Raw genomic sequence first — 23401 nt, forward strand, 5'->3', positions numbered from 1 at the left:
TAAAATCTTGATGTATTCGTGGAATTCGAAAGATTATTCACAATGGATAAGGCGACTCTGCTTTCTTCGCTTATGCATTTTAATCGTCTTCCCTCTCGATGGAAAACACACGTTCGAAACGATAGATGAGAATTTTACGATACCGGGACTGGTGCAACGCGCGAAACTTCAGAGGAGCGATGATTCTAGAATCGCGATGTTACGTAAATTTTCATGGAAATACATGACGTATCGCGATACACTTTCTCGTGGCTAACGTTTTAAAAGCGTCTCCCCCGATGAAAAAGAGGGAAACTTTCTTTCGTATCCCCTTAACGATTCGAATGAAAAGAAGGAAGAAAGAAAAAAAAAAGAGAGAGAGAAACTCCGTCACGACGACACCTGCAAAAACAATTAATAACCGATTGCAACACGGTTGCACGAAAACGTCCGCGTCGGATGCTAATTGCGCCGCGTTGCGCTTCTTGTTCGTTGCGCGAGGTGGCACGATAAATTTCTCAATCACGCGCTCGGTATAGCGATCGTGTCTGGGAACACTGACCGACAACCGCGGCGCACGGAAATGCCCCATAGGTACGGGGTGAACGCGGTAGATAGCCACCGGTGATTTTTTCGACCTCGCGAGACACACATAGTTTCCACGGCGAACGGCCCGTTCCGTTTCCTCATACCGTGCATACGTGCCTAACGAGCAACCTGGTATAATGCGCATAACGCCATTATAATAAACTTCGTACTCGCTCATTCACGCGCGCACGCTAAGGGAGTAGTCGGCTGCTCGCGGGAGCGTACGGCGCCTGCGCGCGTGTCGGTGCACGCACACGGTGCACGGTGCGCGGTGCACGGTGCACGGTGCACGGTGCGCGCCGTGGTTGCATACTATCCCCCGTTGCACCGAATGCACTCGACCGGGAGACGCGCACCGTGCCCCGCGAATTTATGCCGAACAATATTTTTCGCCGGGAAGGAGATGGGCCGCGTGTGCATTCTTGCTGATGAAGATCTCGTGTAAATACACCCGTATTATTTCTCAAAGTTAACAAGTTTCTCTACCTTTGAGGCCACGCTGCCGGGGCGACGGAGTGAAAAATATGGTAGCTTTCCGACATCTCTCTTCTTTTTTTCCAACCTCGAAGCGCTCTCACGTTCGATTACACGCTCGGAGCCTTTCGGTAGGAAACGTCTCGCGCGCGCGCGCGCGAAACTAATGTCTTCGATTTCACAGTGGAACGAGACGGCCGAGGAAAGACGGAAGCGTCTAGTTGCGTCTAGCGCGGTGACTTCGTATCACGGTGGAACGGGTATATTGCGGGGACGCGATGGATCGGAAAAGACTTTTTTTTTTTTTATATAGGGTCGAAGGTGGAAAGTTTGTAAAATATTTATCGGATGAAAGCGTGCCTGTGCGATACCACGGAAATTTTTAATTACGCGTTATTGGCGTTACTAACGACGAAGAACGGTTTAAGTTACACAGTTCGGTGAATTTAATAGAAGCGAGTCTACGTGAAATATTCGCGATATAGTTCCGGCATCGTGAGAAGCCAAAGAGCTTTCTACCGCAATGATAAGACAGCTGATAGAACCGAAGTCGCGAATGTCCTGCCCTCGAGGAAAGCTGAATCGAGAAACAGCCAACATTCTACGTTCTTCCAGTAAATATTTTCCAACTTGTTAACAATTACGTCCACGTTTATTGACCAATAGCCGTGCACTCGTATAAAACATCTTGCGCGCGATAATTGTCTCTTTTGAAATAACGTTCGTACCGATACGTTACGTGTCCGGTTAATTTATCTCTCGTTAATGTCAGCTCGGTACTTAAAAAAAAAAAAAAATAGCGACCTAGATATTATCAAAGCTACAATGTACACACGTCGATGACTACCTACTCGCTGTCTTCGTACGATTATTAAACGCTAAACGATCGCACTTGTTCCGCTATGGGTATTGCCTTAACAATGTGGTAAGAAAATAAATCGAGCCATCGGTAATTGCCGCGCGAAGCGCGCCACATTACGAAATGTATCCACGCGTATGCGTGTACCGATGAATGAAGCGATTCTCGCATAGTTATCTTCTGTACGGACGATTCGATCGACGATAACGACTCTATAGGAAAAGCATCGTTTGTTGCGCGATGCTACGGGAATTGAAGAAGAAGAAGAAGAACAGAAAAAAAAAAGAAAAGAATCTCGTTTCAAGCGTCCTGGGAAACCGTGGTCCGTTCAGTAAGAGTGTAATTCGTGTAACCAAGGCTGAAACAGTTGCTCTCGTTGAAACGGACAAAGAGAATCACGTATACCCGGGATCTCGGGATTGACTTTCCCAGTTCCTCGCTTAAAACGCATCGTTAATTGCATAAGTATTAGTTCCACGACTGTAGAACTAACGAGGCATCGGATGCATGCGCGGCCGCATCCCGTGCATACAACTATGCGTGCACAGATCCCGAGGCCGCGTAATTGAAACCTAGACTTTAGTTTGAGTGCTCGTCGGAAACGAAGAAACAAAATGCAACGGCTGTACGCGAAACCGGGCGTTTAACATCGATAGGACTTTACTCTTAAGTCTTTACTCTTATTACGGATGCCATCGATCAAACGGTATGGAACGATCACGCGAAAACGAGAAATCGTTCGCGATTCTCCCGCCACACCCACCGCGACCACCTCCCCAACCGATCAACCCCTCCCACCCCCGCCTCCTCCAACGAACGACGATGCTGGTTCGTTGATCCGAATCCGTACGAGCGGATGTGTGATTCATACGTTTCAATTATTCACGCGGTCGATGCAACATTCTCGGTAAGGATAAAACCCGTTCGTTCGAAAAATAAATAAGTACAGCTTCATTCTTAGAGGAGTTCGCGTGATGTAATTTTACGTTAACGCTCCCAGGACCGAGAGTGTTTCTCTACTCAATGAACGGTGGGGCTCTTTCATTAACGGTGAATGCACGTGCGGCCGTGGTCGTTCGGTTAATTGATTTTTCACGAAAGTGTATTCCGATTCGCGTAAAAACAACGTAACCAGGTTTCTGGGTCGATCCGATAAGAGTTCGACGTACGATATCATCGCACGGATTCTCCGTTTACCGAAACGGTGAAGCGCCGCGTTGAATATGCATCGTAATTGGGGCCACGAATTAGAGAATTCGATCTAGATCGAACGAAACGCGCTCGGTGATTCTCGTATAACGTGCCCGTGGATTTGTAATACGATTCATCGAGATGCTGCGGGGAAATTTTCATAAAATTCGAGTTTCACGCCCGATAAATATTCGATGTTCGTCCGCGGTGATGTATCTGGGTCGCGGGAGTTCCCAGTGCGCGAAATTATTCGCGATTTAATTATAGCGAAACGTACGCTACGGAACGAGTATCGTCGTTGTCTCTCGCTGATGGAAAATCGATTCGCTGATCGATTCGAACGTGATAACGTTACGTTCGTACGATCGACTGTATCCGCAACACGTTGCAGGTGTACGACAGATCGTACGGTCGAGTTTAAAAGGCTCGAGAAGTTATCGAGCGAATGGAAAGCTTCGATTAGGTGTGAGCGCAACGGACGTCGGTGTGGTGGGGGGCAATTCCTATTTTATTAATTACCGGATCGCTATAGCGTGTCCCGAGGTATGCAGTTGCTTTTAAAGCCCCCGTGTTCCCGCTCTTGAATCTCGGAAATTAATCTTACCTAGATTCTCCCGTTCTCCGAATCCCCCGCCTCCGGCCTCACACAGGTGCACCTGCAACACACAAATAAACGCTAGATTACGCTATTCTAACCGGCGTTCGATTCTGCTCGGATACCGGGAATCGAATGTTGAGTACACGTGCCCGCGTGAGCAAGAAATAATAATAAGAAAAAAAAAAAATGTATCGCATTCGAACCGGGGAACGGATCCCGCGATGTAGATAGTTTCGAACCGCTACGATCCGAGACACGTCTGCGCGAGAGATTGCACGTTGCTCTCCGCAACATTGAATTTCACCGCAACGTTCCCCGCGCGGAGAGAACGACAATTTTTCGCGCGTGAAAAAATATCTTTCAAGGGCCTTCGTCAACCATCGGGAGTGTTTATCGAAACAAACGTACAAAATTTATCGGAAGAGGTACCCCTGAAGAAAAAAAGAATTTTTACGTACGAGATTCGCGAACAATCAACGTTACAGTTCGTTGCAATCGATCGAAACTCACTTCTGAATGTAACAGTAATAAATCACACTCGCTTGAACTATAGATTGCAAAGAATGTAGTACGAGATAAAAAGTGATGAAAATTTTGGTAACACGTGTATTATTTTCTTGGACTAAAATTGAGAAACGAGGGCGTTTATTCGATGAGATAAGCGATATTTATAACCTCTTCAAGGATACCGACAGATGCGTGTACGTACGGTTCTTGTGTTACTTTATACACTGTAACACGAAGGTGAACCGTTAAAATTGTGAATAAATATTCCTCGTTAAATTTCCCAATGGCACCTTGGATGTCGTGGATCGATTTCGGTTAGAGATTTTGTTTGTACAAACCTATTCGTACCTGAGGAGATGGAAACGATACAAAAAGAATATATATATATACTCCATCGATTGAACTTCATCGATCATTTGCGAACGGACATTTTGGTGCAGGAACGTTAATAAAAAAAAACCTCAAGAAAAATAACGCGTACCTGAAAACTACTAGGTTGTTCGGAGAGTAATTTCGTCTTTTGGTGAAAATGAAACACGATTATTTTGGAATGTATAAACATTTTCTTAAATTACATATTCTCCATTTTGGTAAACGAAACGACTTTCCGAGCAACCGGATACTCTGTCCGCAGATGTGTAAAATAAATTCCGATCTATCGATGCGCACGTATCGAGGAAACTAATTCTCGCGTATAAATCCCCGACGTACGTCCGAAATGGTAAAAGTACGTCGTCCGTTGTATCGAGACACCGTGTCCGCGAATGTTCGTCGCGAGTATGTTCGTGTTCGAGCGGTCGTGATTTTTCCGGGGGAAAAAGTATCGTTTCGCGCCCCGTTTGATCCGCGAGGCGCCTCCCGCGGTGTTCGCGCGCCCCTACTTTGGAAACGAGCGGTGGATAGTGTAACGCGTAGGAAAAATAAATTGCCGTGAATCGACGCGCCGTTCACGAAGAACGCGGCGCGGACTGTTCGCAATCTCGAAGACCGCGGCGAGCCCCAATAAAACCGCTCTACTTCGACAAATCGCCTTAATTTCATCGTCAATAAGCCCGAGAAACCCGCACGAAGTATGCCGATCGTCTCCTCTGCACACCGTGACCGCCGGCACGCACACACGACGAAACGGAAGGCATGTCGTGTCGGTGCAAGCCGCGTGAGCGAGTTTAACGAATCCGCGCGGCGGAGGGAAGAGCGAGGCGGGCGTCTCGGCCGAGTATTCCAGGTTAATTTTACCGAGCCCTAAGGAGCGCATGCGAAGGACCGGCGAAGGATAACGCTAGCGGGGCTCATCGGTTGGACGCTGCTCGAAGCGAACGAAGGACGCCCGCATTCCACGCCGCAACCTGGTATAATACGAGGAATTGGCCGAACGGAACGAGAGAGGGAGAGAGACGCGAGGAACGAGCTGCTCCGCGTGCGAGATAAGGAGGTTACGGAGTAACCGAGCGAGACAGACGGAGACGACGAGGAAGCCGGAGAGAGCGAGCGATGCACGTAGAAAAAGAGAAGGAAGCAGAAGAGCAGCGAGTAGGGGTAGTTGCGCGAAGAGTTGTCTGCATCGTCCTTCTCCTTTTACTCTCTCCCTTCTCTCTTTCATCCGCTTTCCCTTCGTCATAATCATCCTCCGCATTCCCTTTGCTCTATCTCCTTATTCGTTTCATTTTCGCTTCTCTATCCTCGCTCCCCACCCGTCCGTTGCTCGTCGTAGCCCCACCCCCTTCTATTCCCCCCGCCCCATCACCCCACCCCACCCACCTACGTTTTCTCTATCGCGTTCGTCGTCAGCCTTTCTTTTGTTTTCGATGTGCTGTTTTTTCTTCTTTTTTTATTCTTCTTCTTCTCCTCCTCCTCCTCCTTCTTCTTCTTCTTCTTCTTCTTCTTCCTCCTTTTATTTGCTTCTTCTCGTCGTCCTCCCCTTCGTCTTGTTCTTATTCTTCTCCTTCTGGCCGCGCGCTCGGCTGAACCGCGTGCCTCCAGCGGAAGTAAACCACCGTGCGCACGCTGGTATCTCCGCGAGAGCATTCTATACAGTCTCAGCGGCGTTCCTTACTCCGTGCGCGCGTAACTGGGATTCCTCGTTTTGCGAGCAGGCAGCTGCAACTGCGAGCCGCACTGGAGTAGGTTATCGTCGTCGTCGTTGCTGTTACCGTCATCGTCGTCGTCGTTGTAGTCGTCGTCGACGTTGTCGACGTGGCTTTCACCACTTTACCCCGGAACGCGCCGACTCGACTCGCGATGTCAAGAGAAACAAACGGTTAAGCGGGGGGCTACCGATTTGCCCGTGATTTCCGATCGGATAAGCGTCGCGGAATTTCAATGCCCCGCCAGATTTCGAACGCGAAACGCACGCCTCGATCTATGGTGAATCGTCGCACGAACCGAAGGCTGCGCACATTTTGCGAAATGTATAACGCAATCCGGTCTCGAGCGTTGTAAAGTTTCGTGGGAATGATCACCTCGAGCGATCGAATATTGTTCGTACGTTAAACATCCCAACGAACGATTCAATTTTGTCCAGTCATCGCGGCACGAATAATTTAGTTTTTCGTCGATTCCTCGATTCGACTACGATCAGACGTACAAGTTTAAGCCGATGAAAAGATAAACTCGTCGATTTACGACCCACGTAACGAACGAGTTACAATCAGATTGTATATTAGTTTTTACCGCGGGCTATGGCGCAAGTGAAATATCATTGGGTTGTTCGGAAAGTTAGCTCGTTTTTTTTTTGAAACGCGATTTTTTTTAGAGTGTACAAACGTTTACCGAAATAATGCTTGAACGATCGCGTGGGTAAGAAATTCGAATGAATCGTTACTCGTTCGCAACAAGAGAACGAAGGCATCGAGAAAAAAAAACTAATATCCAACTCCGCGCTCGTGTACCGAATATTAACATACCACGTTTTGCAAAATATCGTAATCGCTCGCTTTGCTTCTTTTCTTTTTCTCTTTTTTTTTTTCTTTTTCGTGAAAAAGTACGGAGTCTTAAAATATACTCGCGCTCAGGAATGTAATCAGTTCCAGGATTGTAAACTATGTTAAGTGCTTGTGTTTATTGCGTTTCGTGCTAAAACAAAAGATTGTCGTTAAGGAGGCCTTGCATATTCATTGTCTTCCCGTGTTTCATGAAACCTGTTCCACGTGTTGTTCGTCCATTTAAATACAGCTTTCAACGAGTTTCATATTCCTTCGAGTCTACCGAACATAAAACGATATCCCGCGTTCGGTGGATCGGAGATTTTCATCAACTTCGTACAAGTCTGATAATAATTTTCCATCGAAACCAAAACCAAAAGAAAATCAAGCTCGTGTAACAGAAAATCGACACATCGATTGGACAGTTTTCATCAATTTTTACAAGCATCGAAACACTTCGATCCCTCTCTTCCGACACCCTGTACCGTTTACAAAGATCTCTCGAATCGATGGCGTCGATGCATCGTGGAATTAACATAATCCACCGGTTAGAAATTAAATAAGAGATAAGACGCGTCTTTCAACGCTAACGTTTCTTGCCCCGAGTTTCGTACTTGTTTCTTTTTTATTTTTATTCATTTTTTTTTCCAAAGAAAAAGTGCGGCGCGGTGAATACAGAAATTAAACACGAGGAGCGTTCGAGTTCCGTAATTTACGTTTACACGGGACGAAGATTGAGACGATGAATCCAAACGTTGTACGAGTACGGTCGGGCTGAGGTCGTACGATAATACGCGCGTCTTACACTGCCTTGTGTGTCTTCCCTTTTAAAGTTCTAGAATTTCGTATAATTCGAAATTAATAACAAAGATGAGCCAGCGGGATGAAGAAAGGTGAAGACGGTGGAATGGACGTCGAATGGAAGGTAGAGGCGTGTACGTCGTATTATTCGTAGCTGTCCAGTTAGGCAGAGGAGTCCCCTGATGGGATTATAATGTGAATATAATGGCGAGCTCCCGCGCTACGCAACCCTTTCATCCCCCACTCCTGCGGTATGGCTTAACCTTCCTTCGAAAACCCTCCTTCGCCGTCTGAAAGCTTAATCGACTATTCCGACGATTTTCTGGAGCTTAAACCGCCGCTTCCAGACGTAAAAAAGAGAACGAAAGTGTGATGAGTTCTAGATACTCGAAACTGGTCAAACCTGCTGCCGGCGTTCAAAGGATACTAATGTTGTAATTATAAAACGATTACAAAAATTTCTCTTTGATACTGGTAACTAACGGAATTGTAAACACACGAACAACGAATCTAAATAATATACATCGCTTTTGGTTCCAGAATCTCGATTATTTATACCGGTAGGGAATTCTTGCAACTTAAGAAAATGTAAATAAACGTACGTGGAAATATTGAAATATAATCGCTCTTCGTTTAATTTTTAAAACTCCACGCTTTTAAGATCCCTTGAAAAACTTGAACACCGTAGTAACTTTCAACGAGATTAATTCGTTTCGCTCGGGTATAGGTTCTCGCTTTCGTACGAAATAATTTTTCTACATTTTTCACAAAAACGCACAAACGAGTCCTACGTTTAAAATGAAATTTCGTCATTCGTGTGAAAAAAGAAAAAGCGTATCAAAGCTTAATTTGTAACATCTCGCACCGATTCGGATTTCACTCTCCACGTAACGAAAATTCTGAAAAGGGTCGATACACGGAACGAGAACATCAAGTCACAGTTCTTTCCTTTTCTCGTACCCGTCCGGCAGCTATTACATATTCGGATTACAGGTAGCTAATACCTATATTAAAATAGAATGTATCCGACGTGTTTTATAGCTATTCGAATTCCTAATGTCGAAATCCTTACCACCCTGGGCTGCAGTGAAATAACCGCCGCGCGAAAATGAAAACTCGTCGATTACGCAATTTCTCTCGCGCCTCGATGCGACGATAACCTGCGGCGGCTCACGATACTTCCTCCTTTTTTTCATCGATCGATCGCATGACGTAATCCGAAACACGCGTTTATTGGTATTTATAATATCCTGGCCGCAGCCGATGCCGAGGAATTTTAAATCGCAAATTACGAGTCAAATTAAGTAATACGTACCCGACTGTGTTTTATGTGCCAAGAAAACGAAAAGTCACGTTCTTATCCGATAAATTACTTTAAACTTGACACATCGGGACCCGCCTGTGTTACGCTTAATTACATTTCGAATACCGTGTTGCTTCGCGCGCAATCGTAACGCGCCCGATTGCATTACCGTGCTCGCTTGTTTACCATATACAATAATTAATCCTTTCGAAACAGATGTCCACGTACACCCGACAACATACCTCTACCTTTTTCGGGTGATATCCGAATACGTACAATAAAGGTTTACATCACGTGTAAAGAGTCGTTAAGTAAGCGAAAATAATATCTCGAAGTACGTCGAACGATCAATGGACTGTACGGCAATTTTCGTGGTACGGCTAGCGTGTCTGACAACGAAAACATTCTACTTTCGACGACGAAGGGAGAACCGTGTGACGAAAATCTACGCGAACGAGGATCGCGCGGTACGTTCTAATCGCAAACTCGACAAACGTAATTCCGGTTATCTGGTTATCGTTGCAACACGAATACCTGGAATTCGTATTGGCGATCACCGTACAGACACTCAGTAGATAACTACGAAACGTTCGTTCTTTGTACGTGTAAACAAACTTCTCGAAGCGAATGAAATTTACGAATTAGAAAAAGTTCTTCGATACGTCACGAGATTAACATCAGATTTACCAACCAGGTAAAACGACTGTTTTCAAATTGTTTTCAAAAAGAAATTTACCTTACATTCCATGGTATACTTTCAAAAGACGTTACGACTTTTTCTATTCTATGTATATCTAATCAATTTCACAAGTTCCTCTTTTTCTCCAATCGTCGAGTTTTCCGTAATCGTCGACACGTACGAGAAATACCTTAATCCTTCAGATTAATTCTTTTACACGGAAACTGGAAACCTCGAAGAGATCTAACTCAAAAGTAAGAATAAATCGTGGACACAATTTGTATCTTGCGTCTCTGTATATTTTACAAAGCATTTTCAAGTTGTGAAGTTTATCTTGAATATTAGAAGAATTAAAAAGATTGTAGTGCAAAAAAATTCCACTGCATTAATTAGCGAGCAAGAGTCGCCTCTCGAGCGCAAACGGTCAATACTGTCAAACACTATCGGTAGTGTTAATCGTCTATCGACACCTGGTCGTCAACGAAACAAATGAACCTGTCGTTACAATTACGCGGTCGTATTATATCGAACGAGATTAAAATCGATCAGTCTTTTCGAGGTTCTATCGTGCGATACGCGCCGTGAATTTATCGCGTGCTCGATCGTATAGAATTGGACGATTGTCCGGGTGCGAGGAAAAAACGGAACGTTCCTAAAAATCATTAGACACGGACCGTTTCGTTCCCCTCTACGTCTCACTCGCGCGCTTCAGTTTTTCCGCGCGGCGAGCTCGATTTATAATCTCCACCGTCTCAGTTTTTTGCGCTTCCCGGTTGTAATTCAAAGATCAACGCGCACGCCTTTCGACGTCTTCGCTCCGATAGAATAAGTTACGACGTCATGCAACGCTCGACGCTTCGACATTTGCACAATGGCACGATAAATCAGCCGTCAAACGTATGGTTTCATTTTGTTCGTCAATTTGTTGGATACCGGCGCACGCTTTGGTATTCGACTCCGAACTTCGCGGCGCTCCGCGCACATCCTCGCGGTCGTGTAACAGCGTGAGTTTACTGTCATCATAGATTCAAGTAGGGCTCCATATATACGATTCACCGTGTCACGTAATGCAAGCGCGTTGTATACTTTCGATGCGTGGAGCGCTCGTCTTTTGCGCGCAAGGGCGCGTTTGTGCTTCCATCTCTGCCCGCGATGCCCCGTAACGTAGGAAACGCTGATTTATCATCGCGACGTAACAAGCGCGCGTACATTTCCTTCTCTCTATTTACAACGTGGTCGCATCGCGACTCGCCTCGGGATAACTCCTTTTTCGCCTGGCTAGCCGAGGACTAGTCGCCAAATAGTTTAAAACGATCGCGTCTACCTTCCATCGGTAGGGTGACATTGTTCGAAATACTATACCCACCCTCGATAGACGGGGACACTCTGTAGAGTAGTCGGTTTGTAGAGAATAAAGTTTGCAGAAAGAATTGGTAAAATTTGTACGTCTTTTCGAGCAAACCTTTCGTAAATCTAACTTCACCTTCGATCGTTAGGGTGACATTGTTCGAAATACTATACCCACCCTCGATAGACGAAGACACTCTGGAGACTAGTCGGTTTGTAGAGAAAAAAGTTTGTAGAAAGAATTGGTAAATTTGTACGCCTTTTCGAACAAATCTTTCGTAGCTCCAACTTCACCTTCGATTGTTAGGGTGACATTGTTCGAAATACTATACTCACCCTCGATAGACGAGGATACTCTGTAGGGTAGTTGGTTTGTAGAAAATTAAACTCCGCGTTTCGTTCGTTCGAGAGGGACGAACAACCGCGGTGTTTGTTATTCGCGAAATGGAATTGCGCGTCTGTATCTTGTAATTAAAAACGAACGTTCCCGTGAATCATACGATCACATTATCCGGCAGTTAGTAAGACGCGAATCGTTCCCGTAAGAAGTTGAACGCGGCTCGATAATTCCAGTCACCTCGAATATCCGAATTACACGGTTGATCAAATGGTAGTGGCGAGATTTTTCTTTTTTAGGGACACTCGCGAGTTCTTTCCTAGCGGCACGGCTGATCGAATAGCGTAGAGCCAAGAGCGAGTGGCCCCATTCCAAGCGATTCCATTCCATTCCATTCCGTAGCAGACCCATTCGGCTCGGTCGTGCCGGAGGAGTACATAAGACATTATGTAAGAGCATTCACGAGCGTACCAGCAAAGGCGATTCCGAAGAATTTCGATGTCCAAAGAATTTCGTGTACCAATCGAGCCATTTGCCACGCGAACGTACACGCTGCCACAAAAACGATCGGTCGGGGACTCGTTTGTATTCGTGGAGCTGTTCCACTTGTATAACGGTAGGAAAATCTTCTCGCGGTGGAATACGAAGCGAATCGTTAGAGACGGTGATTCACGTTTTCGGGAAAATTTATACGGACGTGTCCGAGCAGCTCGTTCCACGAATACCTTTTGAAACTAATAGCTGAGCGTCCCCCAAATATTTACAACCGGCCGTTGCAAAACAAACGCGACACGACGTGTCGAAACGTACGATCTCCCGGTGACGAAAGAATTTCAATCCGAAGCAATTACTTCGTTCACGACCTCGCGCGGTGAAACACGCATAGATACAAGTTCACACACTGTGTACCGTTAACAGTCGGTGCTCCAATGTATCGATAACGTTCGTCGTGCTCCCAACGAGTTATTTATTGTTTCGACGTTTTCGATGCCGGCGGTTCGCGACCGTGTTTAAAACGATCGAAAAAGCATAATCTTGAATAACAAGACAAGGGGAAACGTAAATTATAGAAACTATCGTGCAACGAAGTAGGTACGTGTTCGGATAAGAAGAGATGGTAAATTATGAGAGTAAAATCGTTGCGTTATTAATTCATACAACGAGTCCTGTTCCGAATAATTATGTCTCGTAATATTTATACGTCGTCGTCGTTGCATCGACGGTGCTCCACGCATCGTGACACTACTATTGAATTTACGATTTCGAACACGTTCGTTACGTAATCGTACGAAACTTCCGCGATTATAATTATTGCAGTAAAGATTTTTTGCTACGCGTCGTAGGGGATTGGGACAGCCAGCGTTTAAAATCACGCACACGGCGATTCGGGCCTTGAAACTTCGATCGAGACCACTATCTCGAAAACGAACTGCCTCGAGGTAGTAAATAGTACAGAACTTTTCGATCGTTATTTCTTTTTACAAAGAATTTACATATTTTAACTCGTCGGGTAATTTTTCACCGATATTGCGAAATGCTCGGTACCGTGGTTGACAAATTGCGAACGAGACTGCAAAACGCGATTCTCTTCGTTCACCGATAACTCTACAAACACATTATCGATGAAAAATTTAAATACGACCGTATCGTCTACGTTTTACCGAAGAATATCGGATACGAAATTACGAACCATACGAAAAAGATAAATATATCACTCCCCTGTATTCCCTCCAGATTCGAATTGGAATTCATTTCGAGACAAATTGCACAGTACGTTGGAAAGTCTAACTCGTCGAACAGCTATCTATCGACGTACAGATATTTTATCGCGCCGCTTCAACTTGAGAGCAATTGCACCGCGGGGATAATAATCCGTGCAAAATTACCCGAAAAATAGCCCAAAAAAGGAAAAAGACATTCCAGTAAATCTGAACGAGGTACGCGTAAATCCAACGCGCGGAACGGCGTTGTAATTGAAAAGTTGCGGGAAAAGGAGAATATCGAAGCGACGTAGCACCGGTAATCGAACGGAGGTGTAACGACGGAGAGGTTTGCCGTAAATTTCGTTCAAGGTGCGCTATCGTTGCGTTAATTTCGCTCGGTAATAGTAACATTGGCGAATTATCGTCCTCTTAACGCGTATACTTAAAGCTTCCAGCGATAACGTATGTATCAATTTGCCGTGGGCACTTCGTCTCGCAAGCGCGGCACGATATCGGAACGAGAGGTCACTTCGCGTATAGAAGGAGAGGACACGGTGCGGGAAAGTGCGCGAAACGCTCGAAGAAAAGTGTCCAACCGAATAGACTCCGTGACGGTGAAGTTATACCACCTTTAACGGATTCTTCGCCGCGCGGTGAGGAGCTTTATGGTCGTTGATATTAAGAACGGACTAGCGAGGCGTTATCACGATATAAAGTATCGTTAAACCGACGGCATTGCTAACAAGCGCGGGCTGATAACTGTTGCCGTAATCGGCCGCAGTTATTGCCAGGACGCCGCTCGTTTACGACATTACGAAACATTCACCCCTCCTGTGAAACGATAAAAGCGCAACGACAGAGACACAGCCAGAAGGAAAGACTTTATGCTCCTAGATAAGCAGCGTCTAACAGCGTTAAGTTCGAAAACGTTCGTATAATTGAGTACAAATTAAAATGATATAAACCGTGAAATAAACCTAGATACAGCCGGTTAAACGGACGCCGTAATTAATTAAAACACGTACGCGCGTCTATTAAACAACGAGCGGTTGCAACGTCGAAAGAAATGCGTGAACATATTTCCGAAAATTTATCGCGCCCTGTTAGCATAATTAACGCCGAATATACGTTTAAGTAAAAGTATACCGAAGAGAAGGGGTAAGGGAGGAAGGGAGGAGGGATAGAGGGAAAGAAAGAAAGGGTGCACGGAGTCTTAATGACGCATATGCACGCGAAAGCGCGGATTGCTCGTTAAAACTGTTTAAACGCTGTTTACGCGGGAAGGTGAGTGCGGTTACACATTCGAACCGCATCGAACGAGTATACCCCCTGCGATGCGGTGCGTGAAAAAAACCACGCGACAAATATTTCCATCCAATGGTGTGTATACGGTGTCTCACCACGGACGATTAGAATTCCGAGGTTCCAATATCGGTGAATTTACGGCGACAAATTAATTTGTAAAGGAAGAGAAAAACAGTGTTCTCGCTATATATAGAGAGAGAACCTGAAGTAGATAGAGATCTTGAGGTTAGGTTTAGAAACAGCACTTCAGCCGCACCTTGCCTCTTTGCTCGCTTTAGTTCTCTTGTATCTCGCGCGCGGCGAACGAATGTACACTTTACGCGTATAATACCGCGAACTTTGCGCAATAAAGACGTTAAACGTTGAATAAAAATAAAAAGGGAAACGGTACGACACGGGGAACGTATCCGTTATCGTGGACGAGGTGTTATCTTCGATGCGTACGACCGACTGCGAATAAGTTTCAGAATGTCCATTATACGTCGGGAATTCGATCAAGGGAACGAAAAGTCGCGTAACGAGTCGATGAAAATTTATCGTACCGTCTTTTCAAATCACGAATCGGAATGAAAATCATTCTGCGTTCTGAATAACACCGGAAGCCTGTATTCTCTGCGCGACAACGCGAATTCGAGATACCGAGACGAAAGAAAAAAAAAAGAAAAGAAAAAAGGGATGAGGCGTGGAGGGAGAAAAGCCGTGAAAGTTACTCGGTCGATTTTCCACGGAGAGTATCTACGCGTTATACACCGACACACCGGACACGTCACCAGGAATTTAGTATACCGGAGAGTTAGCCTCGTGACGCACAAATGGACTCGCGTAATCTGCGTCAGCAATGCTGGCACTCCGGAGCTTAATGCACTCCCGCGATCGTACGCTTCAAAGCGGATGGGCCCATTCATCGTTAAACCCCTGCATACGACGCGGGGCACGATCAGGTTCGTGTATCAGGCCGGCTCTGAAAGTACTTTTAACGCCGGACGACGGTTTTAAGCGTCGAGTCGCCTCGCGTCGCGTCGCCTCGTGTCGCGTCGCGTCGCGGAAAAACAGATTTTATTACCGTAATTAACGCGATGCGCCTAGATACACGCACCGCATTCCGACGATGTAATACTTCAATTAGCCGACGTAATGCACGTCTAGTAGCGAAATTAACGAACGAAGCCGTAAGTGCCTCTTAATTACCGGATATCTACCGGGTAAGCGGAGACTGCGATATTCAAAACCTGAATCCTTATACGACTCTGTGAAATTTACGATTTACACAGGCAGCGCGTAGGTAACTGGGAAAAAGATCGTGGAATTCAGAGAGACGTATCGTAGGCGAAAAAGAGGCAAAAATGACCAATTAACGGGGGCCCGCAAATCAACTACGTCGTTGTAATTTGCGTTTCTCTGTTACAGCGACGCGAGCGACGCGTTTCCTCTTTATTCGTCGTGTGTTGCGCGTAACCGAAGATTTTTCTAACAGTACTTCGCGATCGTACGACGAGAAGAAGTTGTATGGAAACGGTCGACGTAACAGAACATTCCCTGGTAATAATCTTTTTTGTCTCGATACGTTCGACGAGGTATAAAATCGCGCATCGTTCCCTCGGAATTGATTTTAGAACCTTGCGCGACCGACCGACCGGCTGAAATACAGCCGCGCGATCCACTCGCAAAACCAACTTTCCAATATGACGTAAATCATGAAATTCGACGACGATCCGATAATATATTTTTTCTTAGACAGAACTTGTCTGCCTTTTAATTGGAATCGGTGGAATTATGCGAGAAGAGGCGACCACTGTCCGTCCGGAAACATAATTTACTTTCGATCGTAGAAACCGTGACTATTCCGAGAAAAAAGAAGAAAAAAAAGTCTAACGCCGAGGACGGAGATCCCGTACGCACTCGAAAGTTGGTAAAAAAAACTGGCTTCGATTTGAAACTCTTCCCGTGATCTGAACGATCGTCGTGAGATTCGCGCGCGGACTCGATTCGAACACCGTGGACAAATCGTGGAAAAGAAATTAAACAAGAGAAACGAAGAATCGTCGTTGAAAATTTGTCGAGCAGAGGTGCTGAAAAAAAAAAAAGAAAGTTTACCAAGGAAACGAACAAAGCACACCGAATCGATACCGCAACACGGGTAGCGTGTATTGGCGTGCAAAACCGTACATTTAGAACCATGGTTGGAAAAATATCGTACGAAGAAACAAATTTGACCAAGTAAGTTCGTACTCGGGCCCTTCCCGGTACGTTAACCGTAGACTTTTTGTCCACCGTTGAAACTTGGCGATACGCCCTTAAATTCCTCCGACCTTCCCTTTTTTTTATCATTCCGTCCGGCCAACCGTCAATCATCTCGGCAGCGATTACAATGAAACAATAATAATCGCGGCGCGGGACGGACGAAAATTCGACGAGCGTCGCTAGTTTCCTGGTAAACAATTTCACCGGGGCGCTCGACGCGCGAACAAAACAATAGTACGATGAACGCGCAATTAAACGTGACGTCAGCCGTAGAAGAAACGATTGCAAAAACCGTAGGAATCTGGCCCGTATCCCATTAGGAATGTTTTTCGTACGCGGGTTCAGAGAAGCCCGGCAAATGATCGACTTCGCGAAGTTCAAATTACGATCTAAACGAATCCTCGGGATTTCGTGTTGCATGGATGTATGTCGATTGGCGTCCCGCGGGCGTCGAGAACAGAGGAGAGTCGAATTAAATCGCCGGGGAACATCCTGGAGAGTCCGAGATCGTAATTATACGGCGGGGCCCCCGACTATTTTTGGGCCCGCACGGCCGCGGGCGAGGCGTCGTTAGTTTGATAGTTCCCGGATACGGCAGCCATACGGTTAACGTATAACGACGTTCGTGCCATTCGAGTTTAATAACAGAGATGCGAAAGCATGGACAGAAGAAATGAGCCAGACGACAGCGCGACGCCGGGGAGAAGCCAAAGGCGCGCGGGTCAATCCGCTCCAAGGGCCGAATTCCTCGAGCCCAAGGGTCGTGTCGCCCGGGCTGCCCTCGGGAAATCAGCCAGGTATTACCCTCTCTTCGATCCAACGCATACCACCTTTACCTACGCGTCCGCTGTTCCCTTTCTAATCTTTCAACCATGCGCCAAAACGTTCTCGAGTCAAGTACAAAACCCTCGAGGCGTCTCGCTTTAAAGTTGCTTTATTCTCGCGACGATAACAACAGGAACGTGTAAATTGGAATCGATTACTTTCGACGAAAACTTCCAATGGATACTTCCATCTTTGCTATCAGCGAGAAAAACGTTACAACGTTCGTTGAAAAACTTCCTACCGAGAGGGTTGAACATCGAGTTCATCTGTACGCCTCATCTGTACTCTTTCTCGCGTTAACCCGAATCTGTTCGGAAAGATACGGTGAAGTGTATCATTTTCCCGAGGTTTTCACGCTGCGAAACTATTCGCTGAGTCTCGGGTTACCAAGTTACTTTCCCGCATCGGGACGTGCGCGTTGTACGTTAGATATCGCGGATGATAAAAGAGAGAAAAAAAAAAGAAGAAACTCGAGTTACGTAAAAGACGCGTAAAATGGTACCGTAAACATCACGGAAGGTCCCGTAAGCGGTGGCGCGCGGTAAACGTCCATTACGTCCTACGAATAACTTAATCAACAGCAGCTAACTCGAGCTTGTGCACACAAAAAGGTGGGTATATTCCTTTAACGCGTACGGAACGCTAATTGCAAACCAATAGCATCAATAAGGAACGACGTGGCCGGTTCTTAATAAACGACGGAACAAAAGGCGTAGAGGGACGCGCGGCTCGGGCTTGGTCCACGCCTAGGAAGCTGGAATGCGTAAAAGATAACTAAAGATCGTCACGTCGGTGAAACACGCACGCTCACCGACATTGCATAAGCCGCGTAATGACCAGGCCGCGGTGCGCCTGTCGTGTAAAGTATAAGGGAGTTATGCTCGATTATGCTCCGTCGGGCGTATAAGTGGCGCGCATGCGCGTACATTACCGGGGAAAGGTTGTACGCGTGGGCGTTGCATTCGCGTGCACGTGCGCGCACACACGCGCGAAACGCTAAGTAGACACCGATAAATTGACAGATAGATATAGCCTATCGTGCGGTACACTGGACGGGGCAAGATAATCACACCTTCGAGCACGCTGCACCACGGTGTTAATTAGACCATAGACGCCTGACTCGGTGTAAATGCACATTAATCGGTCAGCTGGAGGATGCAGGGGGGAAGGGGAGCTGTTGTAGGAAAAAGATGTTGGCCAGAGCGTGGCTTACCCGAACCACGTGGAATCGCGGAATCGTGGAATCTCGGTGTAACAGTTTCCACGTTGCCGCGGTTATGATCCCGTTCGCGTAACGTAAAACTCGCGCCGACGGCGTGGAATTCGATGTTTATTAATGTCGGTGTGTTTCGTCGATTAGAGCGGAGCGGACTGGAGGGTCACGAGCACGACGTTGCTAAATAACTTCTAAGTGTGTTAAGTAATTGCTTATTTAATTCGACCAGAATCGTGAATGAAACGTTTCCTTATGAATTGCAGATAAACGAGAGAGATTGCACGGGCTGTCTCGTAATTCGTGGCACGAAACTGGTAGGCCTGCCCGTCGGGATTATCGCATAATATTTTCCGTTTTCGACGAACATCGATTTCATGAGACTCGCCCGGGTACACGTGCACCTGATCTCGAGCTGGGCATAGACCGCTCTTCTATATTCATGAACACGAATACGGTCGTAAAGTATAAATATAAAAACTTGAAATCGGTGCTCCGCGTTGCCACATACGAGCTCCTGCCCCGATTGGTCAGAATTTGTACCTCGAGTTTTCGCTCGTCGACGACACGCGCTGTTTCTTCCTTCAAACGGAAGCGATTTCGACCGTACTGGACGTCGATCACGATCTCGGTGCGATCGAACGTTGATTTTTCTCGAAAACGAAACCTCCGGCGATTTCGATCCAATTTGGAGTAGAAATGCCACGTTTCTCGTTTGTACCGAGAAACACACGTTTCGAGTGAATACGATTTTCAATTACCCGTTCGAAAAGTAGATCGCACTTTTACTCGTCCTCGATAATGCAACACCGAGAAACACAAACGAGTCAACGTCAACGCTTTTCATTTTCGTCGCGGTAGAGCGAGAAGTAAGATTTTTCGAAATCGTTCGTTCAATTACACCCAATCGGAGATACCCCGTCCGTTCGTAATTTTTCAAAAATTCCACGCTCGTAGAATCGAAGCGTCCACATTACCCGCGTCCGTCTTATCGCGAGATTGGTGAAAATTTCAATGAAACTATAGAAACGGGATCAAGGGGGACGATATCGTCGGTGAAATTTTTCGCCCGAGGATTTTGTCCGTTCCCTCGATCGGACGATAGATCGGGTCATAGCCATCGCTACGGAACACGTTATCTCACAGTCCGTGACGGATGACACAATGGAGTACATTGACACTACGTGCCACGCTATCTGGCAGTATCTCACATCGTGGCTGCACATACACGAGCGAAATCGGCGTGTGCGCGCGATTCTTGTACGCGCGTTGATGTACACGCACGCAGAACGTTGCGAAGGTGGAGGTACTTTCACCAGGTAGCCAAGTTCCACGATGCACGCCGATAGCCAAGAGCAGCCCACTTTGAGAGCTGCATTCCGAGTGCATACTGCACCCTGTTTCCAGGTTCGGATTAATACCGCGGAAGACCCGATGTTTCCTCGGTGTTGAAACTTTCCTCGCTGAATCGTCTACCTTCGAACGTCGAGTGTTGTATTTCGAATATTCGTATCGCGAACAAATTCGAGCGTGTATCGCGAGCGTACGCATCGAGCGACGCGTCCAGTACAAGAAACATTGTTGAACGTTGCTCGACCACGACTCTTTTTAAGTATCGTTTCTTATGGACCGCCGGGAATCGAAAGTAACGCGCCACTTTTCTTTTTTTTTTCGCGTTCACGTTTCGATCTTATTGCAACGATCGAGCGCCTAGGAACGAGGAAACGAATTCGCGAAGACAATTTATACGTGGCATGCGGCCGAGAGAAGTGTTTCCGCGGTGCATTGACACGACATGTCGCATTATTATTTTAAAACGTACCTGTTCGCGTATAGAACGGCACGGTGGTATCTCTGTACTTTCACCGGCTACCCAAGTTTCTCGATACTCACGATACATTCGAGAGGATGCTACGAATATCGCGCATGAATATTTCATGTATCTTACAGTCAGCGTCGTCGTCAACCTCTTAATTTCTACCGACGTTTCGTAAATCGTGTTTAAAAAATCCTCGACTCGAATCGTAGTTCTTAAAAGCTTCAGTCGCCAGTGTACGCTTCGAACCACCGTGAACATTTTACTTTTACGATAATCGACCGTATTTCGACCGTCGAAGATGACTTTAATTTTCACTCGCCTTTACGCGGGAGAAGGTCCCGATTTCAACGCGACGCTTGGAAAGCAGTCTTTCGCTCGATCGCAATTCGAGAAGAATTTCAATCGAGAGCAGGTTAAACTGGGTCTGTTTGGACCCGGAGTTGCAACGTCTAATTTCGTTGCGGGACGCACGAGACATTGACGAAGAGAGAAATAGACGAACGAGGAACGACGTTTATCTAAAATAAATCGAATCGATGTAACACTATTTCGTTAATTGTTTTATACGAGTCATAGTAAAAGAAAAAGCATATCACGGTTTCTTTAAAGCCGATAAATTATGGTCACACCTTTGGAAGTCTAATGGAAGATAAAAATTATTATTACGACGATGTTCGACGAACGAAGAATGCTTGTGCTAATAAAATAGAGAGTAATTCGAATAAATATAGTGTACAGCACGTGTCCAACACGCGAAATACAATAAGAGAAAGCAAATCATTCGAAGTCGAATAAATATCGCGCAATATTTATGAATCTCGTTAATTCCTTTAACCTCTTCGGTTAAACCTGCTGTACATACCAATGAACGTGGAATTTACCGCAAAATAATAAATGTCGCGTACTCGCGACAGTTTTTTCCACGATAATTACCGACATCCATCTAAAAAACAATACAAACAGGTTGGCACCGATGCGAGCAGCGTAACGTACCCAGCGAGAGACACCGCGACTTAAAACAATACCTTTATCGCGAAACGTCTCATATTTCTTACAAAAATTCGTATTTATTCTTCGCGCAACACTCCCCTTCGTATCCTCGAATGCGCTGGATCGCATTCGAACAAACATTCGCGGCGAAAATAATGCGCGATATCTCGTAATTAATACAATTCGCGTATCTCCTCCGTTGCGTACACATTTCTTTATCCTAAGAGAACAATTCCAAAGTCCAAGGGGCAAAGTCACCCGCGAAACCTAATCCAACAACGGGGAACGTTAACGCGTGCCGATGAGTCTCGCCCAGCAAGGGTCAGAAGCGACCCAGAGACCCCCACGGTCGTCGGTACCAGGGGTTAACCCGGTTCGAGTTCTCTCAACTTTTATCGGCGCGCGCAAGTTTTTCAACGGACAATGAGACGAAAGTAAGTCGAAGAGTCCACGAATGGACTTTCGAATGCATAGTGTGTCGCGTCTTCCCGCAAGTCCAGCAGTTACTGCCACGCGCGCCCACGCGATCTCGCGCAAAGAACGATAATAGCGCGTTTAAGTACGTATAAATTCCGTCGTATAACTCGCGACTCCGTAGGGCGCTCGAGTGCGCCGTTAATAACCCCGGCAGGGAAAACGGCCGAAGAAGCAATGAATTTTCAGAAGCGGGAGACACGTTCCCCCTCTTCTTCCTTTCCCATCTTCTTTCTCCGGTTCGGCTAACAACGTGGGTGGACGTCGCGGACGTGCCCGGTCTACGTTGCCTGAATTCAAACACGACGGGCCCCAACGTTGGCCCGGGGGGTATTGCCGATCGGTATTACCGGATGCTCGAATTCCGCGCGTAGGGGGACACGCGGATATTTTTAAGAAAGCTTCGGGCCACGAAGGCGCGGAGAAAGCAACGCGAACGTAACGGAGTGCCGCGGAAATTTATTCGACGTTTTATGGCCGGCTCTCGATAACGCGAAACGTAACGTACGACGATCGCGCTTTCGTCTAGCCGGTCGACTTTCGATCATTTCGAGCACTGTTTCGGCACACCGTGAAAAACGTGGCTAAACGTACGGTTTACACGAACGAACCGCGTCGACGAAAGAACGTGATTGGACCCGGTTTGATCTTGGTTTGGAAATCCACATCGCGATAGTAGGAAGCGAAGAATACAACAAACGCGAAATACAAGTGAGGTTGATAATACAGGTAATAGTACGAACGATCGTACTCGTGAGAAGTAATAGGAAAACCTTGGGAGTTTGAGACGCGCGGTAAAATATTTTTGTATCGAGTTTTTCGCGTTAAAATTGGAGCAACTTTGGGAAAGATTGAAACTCCGGAAAAAGCGTTGCGAGTCCTTGCAAACTTTATAGTTTGATAGTTTTCTGGGTAAGTGTTGTTGGTTGTTTGAGTAATTTATGCGTTGAATTGTCAAGACTGAAAATGGAGCGAAAAATAGGAGGATGTGGTATGTTTTGAAGCGATTCGATGTTGCGAGTAATGTTTAGAAAAGTTTTAGGGAACATTTCGTGGACCAAATAAAGGACAGTAAATACGAATCTCTGCTTAGAAAATAAAATAGATCGTTGCGTTAATCTCGATTCACGAATGATCGAACAGAACGACTGGTGCTTGAAAGAAAATTTCTTAGAAGAGGTAGAACTGTTCGAATAGTTTAATATCTGAGTAACATTACGTGCGATCGAGTAGTACGAACGAACTTG

At 46.1% G+C, this 23401-nt stretch overlaps 1 protein-coding gene across 5 annotated transcripts in view; it reads right to left on the bottom strand.

The window, feature by feature from the left end:
- Nucleotides 1-23401, bottom strand: part of LOC143154095 (protein expanded) — a 125589-nt gene that overhangs the window by 86798 nt on the left and 15390 nt on the right. For 3 of the 5 annotated variants that reach the window (XM_076325910.1, XM_076325906.1, XM_076325907.1), the window contains one exon: nt 3696-3747. The gene's annotated coding sequence lies outside the window, so the exon portion shown is untranslated. Of the gene's footprint in view, nt 1-3695; nt 3748-5954; nt 6061-23401 lie in introns of those variants that run through there. The other 2 variants (XM_076325908.1, XM_076325909.1) reach the window with 2 other exon arrangements.

Source organism: Ptiloglossa arizonensis, chromosome 13, assembly GCF_051014685.1.
Source record: "Ptiloglossa arizonensis isolate GNS036 chromosome 13, iyPtiAriz1_principal, whole genome shotgun sequence".
NCBI lineage: Eukaryota > Metazoa > Arthropoda > Insecta > Hymenoptera > Colletidae > Ptiloglossa > Ptiloglossa arizonensis.